The sequence below is a fragment of the Euprymna scolopes genome, chromosome 7 (assembly GCF_053919585.1).
Source record: "Euprymna scolopes isolate OS-2025 chromosome 7, ASM5391958v1, whole genome shotgun sequence".
NCBI lineage: Eukaryota > Metazoa > Mollusca > Cephalopoda > Sepiida > Sepiolidae > Euprymna > Euprymna scolopes.
This window is the reverse complement of record NC_136488.1, coordinates 52970126-52983425: the sequence shown is the minus strand read 5'-3', so window position 1 is coordinate 52983425 and position 13300 is coordinate 52970126. Positions and strand designations below refer to the sequence as shown.

The following is a 13300-nucleotide window of genomic DNA, read 5'->3' as shown; positions in this document are numbered from 1 at the left end:
TGTCCCGACCATTTAAATTAGTGTATATCAATAAATATGTATCTAGTCCTCCTTTATTGATTACATTTAATACCCTAGCAACCTTGCTAAATTCATTGAGTGTTTTTCTCTTGACTACTTACAACAAGGTAACATAAACACATACACACACACATATATACGTGTGTATGTGTTTTAATAGTGTGTGACATAATGCTAGTTTTATGTCACAGACGAAAAATAGTTTAAAGCGGTGTCTGCATATATTTTTTTAAGAATAGCGTATTAAAAAAGTCGACGTTTTCTACATAAAAAAATGAATAAATATGCAATATAAATACAAAAAATAAATAGCGTTATTTTTATGGAATTTTCTCCAAACCGGACATGAAACTAGTGGATAAAAGCAACTGAAAAATATTACTTCATAGTGCAAAACCAGAGACTGATGCATATTTAAGTATATTTTCCTTCTTTGTAAGAAACATCGTGCATTTTATTTGAGAAGAAAGGGACACAATGGGTCCGTAAAATTTATGTATACATGTATATATATATATATACATGTATACATGTATATATATATATGTTTACATGTATATATATATGCATGTATACATGTATATATATATATATATATATATATATATATATATATATATATACACAAACACACACACACGCGCACAGGATCCTGCAGTCTTTAACAGACTGTGGATACCCACGAATGGATGCCTGCGCGTGAATTTTTTTGTGGCAGGAAGTGCACAATCTCCAATCACATCTCTCCTTAGTCGACATTGTTAAATACCAGTTGCAAGTGAAGGGTTGCGTTCAGGACGAATGGAAACAAATGCGGGGAGCACATACAGCGCCTAGAATTCCCAAAGGGTCACCCATCTGGTACTAACCAGGCTCAACGTTTCTTAACTTTGGTGATCTTACGAGAACCGGTGTGTCAACGCGATGATGCCATATATATATATATATATATATATATATATATATATATATATATATATATATATATATATATATATATATATATATATATGTGTGTGTGTGTGTGTGTGTGTGTGCGTGTGTGTGTGTGTGTGTGTGTGTTATTGGATAGCACGGAGTTAATTTTTACAATTTTTCTTTTTATCTTCTCCAATCTCCGAATAGTCCTTTTTATGTTCTTCTCGAAATTGTATAAGTTGTAACAAGCTACCACGTGACTATGGAAAAATGTATATATATGTAATTAAAAAAAAAACAATTTCTACATTTATTTATGTTATATTCGGAGATTGGAGAAGATAAAAAGGAAAATTGTAAAACAGAATAACTCCGTGTTATTCAATAATATCTCTATCTCGCTCTCTCTCTCTCTCTCTCTCTCTCTCTCTATATATATATATATATATATATATATATATATATATATATATATACAATAAATACTATCGTTCTTTACCTAGAATTCTTTATAATAACCGTATCAATCGCAGTATTAATGCTACCATTCTTACCTTTAATACTCTACGATTCACAGCGTCTCGGACTGGATTTCTAAATCTAGTTTTTGCTTGTGAAAATAGCATTTAATTGAAAGAATTTCTACAATATATTTATTTATTTAGTCATGATATTTGGGAGTATTTATATATTATTATTTTCTTTTAAAATTACGATTCTATTTTTGCATATCTTAAAAAATTCATAAAGAAATAGTCAAATGATAAGCTTCGCAACACATTGATCTTTTCAATTAAAAATTCCTATAGAAAATTCTTTTCTTGAACACATATACTACTATACGTACACCATTATATATATATATATATGCATATATATATATATATATATATATATATATATATATACCTATAATATAAAACTGAGTGCCTGTATGTGTGTCTGGTCACGAATAGGCTCCTATATGGTTGACTATTTTAAAAAGCTGATTGCATATAATGATAGAAAATGTATCGAGACACAGGAATGGGTATGTTTTATCTGGCAGAACCGTGGTTCATTAAAATTGTGGGGTCTGCATTCGCGCCTAGTCGACAAAGTATGGAAATAAAAAAAATCGAAAATTAAGAAAACTTTTGCAAGTGTTTTGGATATAGATGTGCATAACGATACTTTGATAAGTATGTTTTAACTTAAATAGGGATGGTATAATAAAATTGTGGGGCCTGCGTTCGTGCCTGCCCTCCATAGAATGGAAATCGGCACAAATATTAATAAATACTTTTCATATCTATCTGCGTAAGTATACTTTGATAATTATGTTTCAGTTTGAAGAAATATAGTATAATATAAGTATGAGGTGTTACTTCGCACCTGACCTCCAAAGAATCGAAATATGTCACAAAGTTTTCCTAGGTTTTTTTAATATAAGTTTTTCAGTGTGAACAGGTATGGTATAATAAATAATGGGGTTTATCTATTTTATTTTAGCTTTCATCATATTTTGCTTTGGTTTTGATACCCCCAAATGCGAAGCTATCTCATTGCAACCCTTTCTTTTCATAACCTATCACACTTTCATAAATCAGAGTCCATTTTCCGTAGGCTGTTTTTGAACCCAGTCAACGGCGGGCACTTTTGCTAGTATATATATATATATATATATATATATATATATATATATATATATATACAAAAAATTAATACACGGGTCTTTATTATTGCGTAAACGATGATCCTTTCATTTATTGTCTAGATTTAACAATACTTAATTATAAAAGTTATAATATTGCTATGTTCTAAAACCTATTGTACTATGTTTCTGAATAACTGTATTGTTGACAGTAAAATGGAAAATATGTTTTTTTTAATTGAAACGGTTTCTATATCATTCATAATATAAATACTTTGAAACTTGATATTAGTCTTAAAAGAAATGTTAAACTTGGATGTTTATCAGATTGAAAAACAATCATTTTAACAGCAAACAATGACTGCTGCCTATTAATAGATTCACATTTTAACTGAGTTCATTATATGCATTTATTTAATAAGATTATAAAACATGTGCTTTTCTAAAATAAATTCTGATAAATATAGACAAGTTGGACTCTCCTCACCTTTTAAATTCTCTCTCCCCCTTTCTATGTTTTTAGTAAATAAAACAATAAACACGTTGGTTTGTTCTATTACTACTCAGTTGGGCTGCAAATTCCAACTAGTCCTTTCTTGTAGAATGACCTATTGAGTTTTATAATTTAATTTTATAATATAATGGCTAATATTTGCTTGCATCTCTATCTGCTGGCGTAGGAATCATCGTGTGAAAAACATAATCTTTACTAACCTTATGTCAAAACTACTTAAATTAGGGAAAGGAAAGTCGAAGGAAATATTAAGTAAAATAATCATTTCAGACTTTGAATGACTTTAGAAAGTAATCGTCTATTCTGTGAAAAATTACAATAATGTTTTTTTTTTGCCTCTAGGTGATCAGTATTCACTCTGTTCTAGGATATGTATGAATATTTTAGTAATGTATTTAGCTAAATAGCGAGTGTTAATAAAATTTGACAAACGTCTTTTTTCTGTTATTCGTGATGCTGCTGTAACTTGTAAAACCTGAACAATTCTTGTACTTACTGCCCATCCATTGCTTTAATTAACGATATACATCGCTTCTTATTAGAAATCACAGATAAAAGACATTAAATTATTAAGACCATAATTAATATTTATATACTCACGAATTAAAAAAAAAATACACAAGCTCATACTAAAATTATAGCATAGTTAAATACGGCATAATCACGTTGGCATACCGGTTCTCGTCAGATAACCAAAGTTAAGAAACGTCGAGCCTGGTCAATACTTAAATGAGTTAAATTATTTGGGAATTCCAGTCGGTGTATCTAGGAGGACTTCAAGACCTCCCTACAAGAGTTGCAAAAATCTAACGTCGCCATCTCTCCTAACAGGAATATACATATGACTGGGAATTTTTCTCAATTGTATACTCCCATGGAACTTCCTACTTCGGAGGAAGCCGGTTTAACACAGATAAAGTTACTGCCGTTTCACACATACGCACACCCATAATTGAACAACACTAAGGGACATTTCACGTGTACTGTATTCTTTGTTAGACTGACAGTGACATTTGTACATATATATATATATATATATATACATATATATATATATATGTGTGTGTGTGTGTGTGTGTAAATATATATATATATATATATATATATATATATATATATATATATATACATATATATATAGGAGTAACAAAATCAGCTTATATATATATATATATATATATATATATATATATATATATATATATATATATATATATATATATATTATAGAAGCAGGTAAATCAGCTTGATTAAAACGTTGGTTCACGGTGCGCTTATGATTTACACGGCCAGAAAACTAGAAGCTGAACTGAAATGGATCACAGATATACTCATTAAGAACAGTTTCCCCGAGGGTATTGCGCAGTCGAATACTGACATTTTCCTCCAGCCACCTAAAGGCGCGGTATATTTAAAGCTTCCTTTCATTGGCTTTATCAGTAAAAGTTTCTCTGGTAGGATCAGATCGGTGGTTTCCCACTGTTACTATGCGGTGCAAACTCGCGTGGCATTTGGTACCAAGAAGGTTTTCCCGACTTTTCAGAAATATGTTCTACTCAATAAGTTTAGTAATTTATTAATTCAAATGTCAGTGCGGGGCTGACTATGTGGGTCGATCTCACGTGGGGATCAGACTGGCACAGCATATACCTGCACGATTTCGGAAGCCCGTCATGTCCAATAAGAATGTATCGACGAGCGCATCCGGATCGGGACGTTTAAGGAACACGCCCGGATGCTTACTTAGGACATCCGGGAACTCACCGATTCATGAGTCGGCGATCGGGCAACATTTGCTCGACAATAAATTGTGTGGAGATGCCTACTCGGATGGTCTCTTTCGTATCGTGCACAGGTCTCGCTCTAAATATTTATTGAATATTTTGGAGGTGGTGTGTGTTACGATGAGTATATCTGTGATCCATTTCAGTTCAGCTTCTAGTTTTCTGGCCGTGCAAATCATAAGCGCACCGTGAACCAACGTTTTAATCAAGCTGATTTTCCTGCTTCTATAATATATATATATATATATATATATATATATATATATATATATAAGCGGTTTTTGTTACCCCTATATATATGTGTGTATATATATATATATATATTTACACACACACACACACACACACACATATATATATATATATATATATATATATATATATATATATATATATATATATACAAATGTCACTGTAAGAAGAAAGAGCTCTCGGACAAGTTGGAATTGTTTATGTAGTTCTAATATATATATATATATATATATATATATATGATTTTTAATACACGTATTATTGTGAATGTGTATATAAATAATCTGTCTACATTCTGTCTATTTTTGTTCGGGTTTTGAGTGTTAACTTTTCCTTTTAATACTCTGATATTGGCAACAATTAATAATCTTTTCTTTTTTCTATTCTTCCATTTCCCCACCCCACGTTTGTACAAAAAAATGTACTATTATTTTTAAACGATGTTTACCATTCTTAACCTATTTCTAATTCTAACCGCCGATATTGGTTTATTTTATTTTTATTTTTAATCGCTTACTTATAAATATATAAATTTACTTTTAAATCGTTTTTATTAACGAATCTTGGCTTTCCTCTTAAACAATTATTTGTTTCCCAACTCAGCATGACTCCGGATATCTTGTTGAAACCTATTATTAACTTTTGTGCCAAAAAAATCTTTGTATAGTTCAATATTTTGCAATTTAGAACAAGTGGCAACAATAACAATTTACTTTGAAATCAAAAACTGTTTTTAAACATTAAACTTTTAAGCTAACTAACCCTATGTAACTGTTGGAGAAAAAGAGTAGTGTCCCTCCATTTTTTACAGAGAGGCAAAATATGCCTGCTCACCTCATAGCTGCCGGCTTAGAAAAAGAAATGGAATTGTCGAAGTTTCATTGTAGTCCCTTTTTATGTATCGCATCACGCGACCAAATCACCTCCCGGCTTTGGCGGTGGAGGTGACCACAACCACAACGAAACAGCGGGACTACGAAATACTGTCACATTTATAGTGATAACATATTAGACGATTTTGTGAAATTTAACAGAATATTTAATGAATGAATAAGTTAAGTCGATATTTTTTTTATAGATAGCTATTGTCAATTTGTTTTTATATGAAGTGAATCGTCGTATGAATTGAAAAGTTAGAAGATACACATAAGAGACAACACAAGGAAGAAACTAAAACTAAAAATAATAATACGTAGTCCTTCTTTGGATAACGTCTGTTGTGTGGCGATATTTCAAGCCAAAAACGTTGCGTCTAGGTCACACAATGTACAGAGGGACTAGCTATCTGTCTATCTCTCTTTTCCTCTTTCTTCCGTACTTACGCGTAAACGAATAAGCCTTTACATTGATTGTTTTTTATTCTGTTATTGTTCTCCTCTTTCAAATAAATTTATTAAAACCAAGTATCAAGTTTAGAGTTACATTCACAGGGATGAAAAAAGCTATGTTTCTGACGACGATCCGGTTGGCTGATGATTTATACATTCATCGACAACCCAGAATATAACTGTTCCTTTGTTGTTGTCAACTCCAATGTGAACAAGCGTTTGTTGAGCAATCCTCTTAAAGAATTAATTCGGGCAAATTCCCACTATTACCAATCATGGTAGTTTCATAACTTTCGGTCCATCTGACACTCGTTAACACTAATCTCCGAGTGGCCGTCGCGCCTTGAGAAATCCATATAGCTCTAGTAAACACTATAACTCTTCTCTCTGACCCTGTGCGACATAGCTGTCGGGAGTTTTTTTTCCAATGTGCGATCTGGATCTACTACAAGTTTATAGATACACGTGCGAGTAGGTTATTCAAACAAGCTTATATCACCTAACGGATTCACTGGGAAAGCTTCACGCACAAATTCTCAATTTGCAGGTATTACTAACAAGTTAAACGCTTCTATCTCATCGAAACTTATTGTATATAATTGAGTGACAAAGCAATTCCTGTAATAGAAAGTTAAATCCATACGCAAAGTAAAAAATATATATATATATCGTATTGATTAAGAAATTATAGAATTTCAAATATCAAATATAGTTGCATCTTGCAAAAATAATCCGTATTAATCTGTTCAAATAAACTTTTAATTGTAAGAAATACCAGGTAAATGATGACAGCATTAATCAGTAGACTTAATTTCATTTCGTAGCGATGATCTATAATTGTAAAAATTCAAAGAATTCAGAGATTCTGGTACATGATTGGTTTTTCTTATCACCAGAAACATTAAATATTTGTCAAAATATTCATGATAATATCAAATCCAATTAAAGCAAATATATTGCAGCAATAAAATATAGACGTTTCTACGTGAGGTATTTGCTTTAGATTTACATATGAAACATGCATAATTTAAGATATTTGAAAATACATATGTTAATTAAATCGAGAATAATTTCATCATTCGTGTGAACGTTATTTAAAATTTTCTGAACATTTTGTTCCAAAATTCTTCCGATTTGTAACCATAATTCGCATTATTTGGAGGTGTCTGTTCTTCTGCAAATGTAACCACATTGCAATCTTCACTGTCATGTCGAACATTATAATATTTATGCAGAACTCAACAAGCTGTGCGATGTTTTGAAAAGAACACTTAACCTTCTCTAATCATCAGTCACTTATAAGCATTCAATAATTATTTTCTATTCGTAACTGTTCTAAGGATTGGACATTTAACATCTAGAATAATGTCATTTAGAACGTAGCACTTTATCCGCTGCCTTACATAGCAAATTATATATCTTTCAGCTAAAACTTCTGAATCAGAATGTTTATTATACCTACCACAGCAAGTTGGTATTAAACACATATGCTGATGAATAATAAATAGCTAAGGAATATCAGCTTGCTCAAGATCTATAATGCATAATATATAATGCATTATAAACAAAGATTATTCTTCGCTGAATAAATGTCTTTGAAATTGAATAACTGCGAAAGTGATACACATCGTGTCTATTAGATTTGAAAGAGAGTAGGGGTGGCTCCTTTTGATGTGTGAATTTGCCATTCCGTTGATGTGTGAATGTAGCAATACGAATACGAGGTTTTCTCTTCTTGTTCGAGTCTCGTGGCAAAAATAGTTTGACACCTTCGAACGTGGTAATCATACTCGCTCATCAATCATGGAATAGAAAAGTTTTCAAGAGAGAAAAGCCTTCCGCCTGTCGTTATTTGTTCATGATGTGAACTAAAATCTTTTGTCTTTTGAACAATTAAATATATATATATATATATATATATATATGTGTGTGTGTGTGTGTATATATACACGAGTAAACAGTTAATATATATATATATGTATATATTTGTATATGAACAAATGATTAATAAAACATGTTAAAAAACATCTTGAAAAAGAGTTAAAAACATATTTAATTTTAAAAAGGAAGCACAAGATAAGTGGATAGTCTTTAATCCGCGGAGCATCGAAGAAATACTCTCCTTCTCATTAGAGGGCAGGAATTAGCAAAATGCGGGATCGGATTTTGCATGTAAAAGTATTTAATGAAACCACAAGTAAGTCACAGATATTACTTGGTTAAAAAAGGGTGAGGTAAAGGGAATAGGAGGTAAAAGAAAAAAATGATAAAAAGATTTCACATGAATGGATAGTCCGGTGAAGGGAAAAATCCAAGAATGGTAAAATCCAAACACGGTCGAATTAAAAACTTCCATTCCATCAGGTAAGTTCCAAATGGTCCAAAATGATCCAAAAGGCAGAATTCCTTGGAAAAAAATCACAAATGGAATGAGTTCAAAATCATTAAAAGAAAAGTTCAAATGTGCACACACACACACACACATATATATATATATACATATATATATATATAGAGAGAGAGAGAGATGAAGACAGACAGACAGACAGACAGATAGAGAGAAATAGGTAAATAATGATGAATTATGAATCAGCTTTTTAAAAAATCAACTCGAGTGTACGATCATTTCGGAACGATGTTCATTTTATTGAAATAATTGACAAAAGGTGTTGTCTTGGAGCATAATCTCCTCATCAGCAAATATCGGGCGAGGAGAAGTTAAGGACATCAAAATAAAACTAGCATTTTGTCGTAATTAAGGCGCATATTCTTGCAAATATTAAAAATATAAGAAGGAAGTTAGTAATTTTTGCTGATAAAGAAAATAGAAAATTAGGAATAAAATTAAGAGAAAAATATTTTTAATAATAAAAAAGAAATACTTTATTTGGCTTCATAGGAAAATTTGTTTTAAGTTCAGTCAGTATATTTTAGGTCATGCTTCTGTATCGTGTTTCCGAATGATTGAAATAATTATTTTAGAGTTACTTCTAATTTAAAAACGCTGTGCTAATGTACAGTTAAAATGTCTTTTCAGTGGAAACTAAAATTAATATTTATAAACTAAAGTAGACGATTGCATTTTTTTAAAAGTGAAATAAAATTTTTAAAAAATCTTTTAGTAATCAAAGCAGGATAGTTTATTATTATTTAGGGGATAAATTATTTATTTACGGTAATGTTTAGCATAGTAAAATATAAACAATGTTAATAATAGTAATGCTAATAATATTACTGATAATATAATAAATAAAATAACAATAATAATAATAATAATAATAATAATAATAATTCTGATTTCGTTTATCAACGTCTCTCTGGAAAGGGATGGGATTCATTTTCTGAGTATTTCCCTTAATCCGGGCTTCAAACCATGAGCTTCAAAGATCAAGGATTTTTCTAAGGATGTTGGTGGTACCTACAATTGCAGAGGGCTGAAGGCTGCCTAAAACATCGGGGATTTGTAGGGTTTTTTTAATTGTCCTTCCAGACGACTTGATACTACTCCTAGTGTACCTACTACCATCGGGAATATTTATGTTTAACCCCGTGTATACGTCTTATCTCTAAGTCGAATTAAGCATAATTGCTCCACTTCTCATTCTCCTTCTCTCTCACATTCCTGTCCCAGGGTACTGCAAATTCTACAATCGTCCAGTTTTTTAGACCTTGTCAATGATGACCAAATCCGGACGATTATGTTCCAATTGCTTGGTCGTTATGACACTTTTGTTCCAACATACCTCTACTTTGCCATCCTTACTTGGTCTCGCTTCATCAGGCACCAGCTCAAACCATTTTCCAGCACACTTCACCCCAACCCTCTAAATACCTCCCAATATATCCGGAATATCCGGAGTCCTATGCGATCGTGTCTTTTGCGGTACTCTCTCTCTCCCCCTCTCTTTCTCTCTATCGGCCAGTCCACTACACCCTGCTTCAAGGCGCGCGATTGACTCTGAGGCCTTACCACAAATCCGGCCTTCTGCAGCAACTTCCTCTCTTAGAACCACTTTTTTTTAAATAATAATAATAATAATAATAATAATAATAATAATAATAATAATAATAATAATAATAATAATAATAATAATTGTTAAATATTTTTGACTCTTAATGGGGGGGTATGACATTAATGATTTCCACGATCGTTTTTATTACCACAAGTTATAATAACCAACCAATGAAAAGCTTCAAAATTACTATAAAAATTGTCGAGTTTTGAATTCAATCAGTTCGCTGTCGTGTCCGCCACGAACCTGAATTTGATTCTTCGCCATCTTTGTTACTGGGAGTTACTTAAAATCTAGACCGGAACTGCACTGAGTATCCGCCACCATCTTTGTTATTAGGAATTAATTAGCACTTGGAGCGGATATACACTGATTCTACCCCGCCATATTTGTTCAGCCTACTGTCTCAACACTTAACAGGTTATGGGCCCAGTCTCTGACAGTCTAAAAGAGTATCCCGTTATACTTTTTCTATCCTCAGAGTTACCTCAATTTGGATCTGAAAACCCTTCTAAATTTAGAGGATATTTTGACGTTTTGAATATTAAAGATTTCCCTTGGTTCCTAACGAAGGATTTGTTTTGCACAATTAATGTCCTTAATTGTCAGTCTCGAAAGGTTTTGAGATATATTTGTTACAGTGTAACATATATCAGGCCTAGTTGCTGTCATTAAATAGATGAGACTTCTAATGATTTCTCTGTATAATCGATCCGGCTCTATATTTTTTATTTATATCCATCTCAATAGGGAGCTGTACGCGGTTTGCAATCTTGCATTCCGAACTTGAGCAAAATTTTTCGATGTACCGTGATTGGTTCATTGTTATAGTTTCGTTTTTACAGGTAAATTTTATACCGAGGAACCATGATAATTGTCCAAGATCGGCCATTTTTAAATGTGTTATTTTATTTATTTTTAACATCTTTTAAAGCGTTGTCACAATTTGAGGCGAGAAATTTATCGTCAACCCCAAAAAACAAAATCAAGAATTTATTATCGATATTTTTGGTATACATGCATGCCTCTACGGGAAATTGCTTAAATTCTTGTTCTATTAAATAATTATGGACTGTTAAATTCAAATTGTGAGCATTTTGTCTTAGTCTGTATAACGATTTATTCAGTTTCCATACGAAATTTTTTATTTTTCATTTTAAATCCCTCTGGAGGGTAAATATAGATTTCACAGTCAATTGGAGCATTTAAGTAAGCATTTTTACATCCATTTGATGTATTTTTTAATTGTATTGAGCGGAAACTTGTAATAAAAATTCTAATTGTCGTTAAATTTGTCGTTGGTGAAAATGTGGCAAAATATTACACTCCAGAAATTTGTGAAAAACCTTTTTCAACAAATCTTGATTTAAAAGTTCCACTGTCAGAAGCTGTGATTTTTTTTGTGGAAAACGCCCAGTGTGAAGAAATTATATTCTTATCTTTTGGTTTCACACTATTTTGTATGTGTTATTTTCAGATAAATCTTTCAATTAGGATTTCATAGCTTTTTCCCATTCTTGGTGATTTTCTGAATTAATCGCCTCATTATAACTTTCCGGTTCGCTTTTCAATGAGTGACAGTAATCCACTTCGTAGTCTCGTATCTGTTCATTCTTTAAGTCTGGCCTTTTTCGCTCCCTTATCGGGTATCGACGTGTCTGGTTAATATTTAAGTCAGTAGTTCTACTGCAATTGTCGTCATTATTAATATTTTCATTGTAATCGATTAAGATACTAGGTAATATTTCCTCACGTTTACGTTCACTGGCTCGCCATTTTGTAAATTTAATGTATCATTTACTTTTACACATCCTACCCTTTTTATGACATTTGGTCTGGAAAATAAATCAAATATGCTGGGCTGTTTTTATAGTAACCTACGGAAATACCTTTTTCGCTTTTAATATTTAGTTTACTGGTATTTTCTAAAAATGTAAAGCCATCTGAACGAAATATATGCATTCGGTTCATTTTTTGTTTTACACCGCAAAACGCTTCATACAGTGTTTTGCTTAATCTTCTATTGAACGATCTATTGCTGATATATGCTGCTGCCATTAAAGCACGCGTCCATAAACTATGCGCTTATTTCGATTCGATAAGTAGACACCTTGCCATCTCAAAAAGGGTCCGCCATGCTCTTTCAGTGGTGCCATTTTGAAATGAGGAATACGGTGCAGATTGCTCGTTTTTAATACGATAGTTTATTAATAGAAGTTCAAAGTCTTTACTAGTAACATGTCCCATTGTCTGAGCGAATACATTTTACCGAGCCGTACGGGACAATATCAGCTAAATATTTCTTAGTGGCGAGGATATTGTCGGCAAACCGGAAAAATCATCAACAAAATTCAAAACGTACCTTAGATTATTTCTACCAATTCGGTTAAACGAACCTGGCAAGTCACAGTGCACAAGTGAGAGAATTTTCGTGGCCTTTTTGTCTGGTGTTTTGCTTATGTATTTTGTCATTTTCGCATGTGCACAAACATCATAATTTAAGAGATCATCTGAACGTATTATTTAAATGCCTTCGACTACATTTGGTAATTTTTTAATATAAGCTGTATTGCAGTGTTCTAAATTTTATGCCAGGTTGCCAAGTCGTCACAGGCAGGTTTAGAGGGTACCATATTTTTAAATAATATAGTCGGCCATTTTCTTTAATGTCAAATACAGTTCCATTAGGGTATATCAATTTTGACTTGTTTTAACCAAATATTATATTCGCGCCTTGTTTAAAGGCAGCCTGCAGAGAAAATATGTCTTGCTTAAATGTAAGTATGAAAAGAGCATTTTTAGAATACAGTTACAAATTTCGACATTATTATTTTTAG

At 31.8% G+C, this 13300-nt stretch overlaps 1 pseudogene; it reads right to left on the bottom strand.

Moving 5' to 3' along the window:
• Positions 1-842: 842 nt before the first annotated feature.
• LOC145280396 (5S ribosomal RNA) lies at positions 843-959 on the bottom strand (annotated as a pseudogene).
• Positions 960-13300: the final 12341 nt, after the last annotated feature.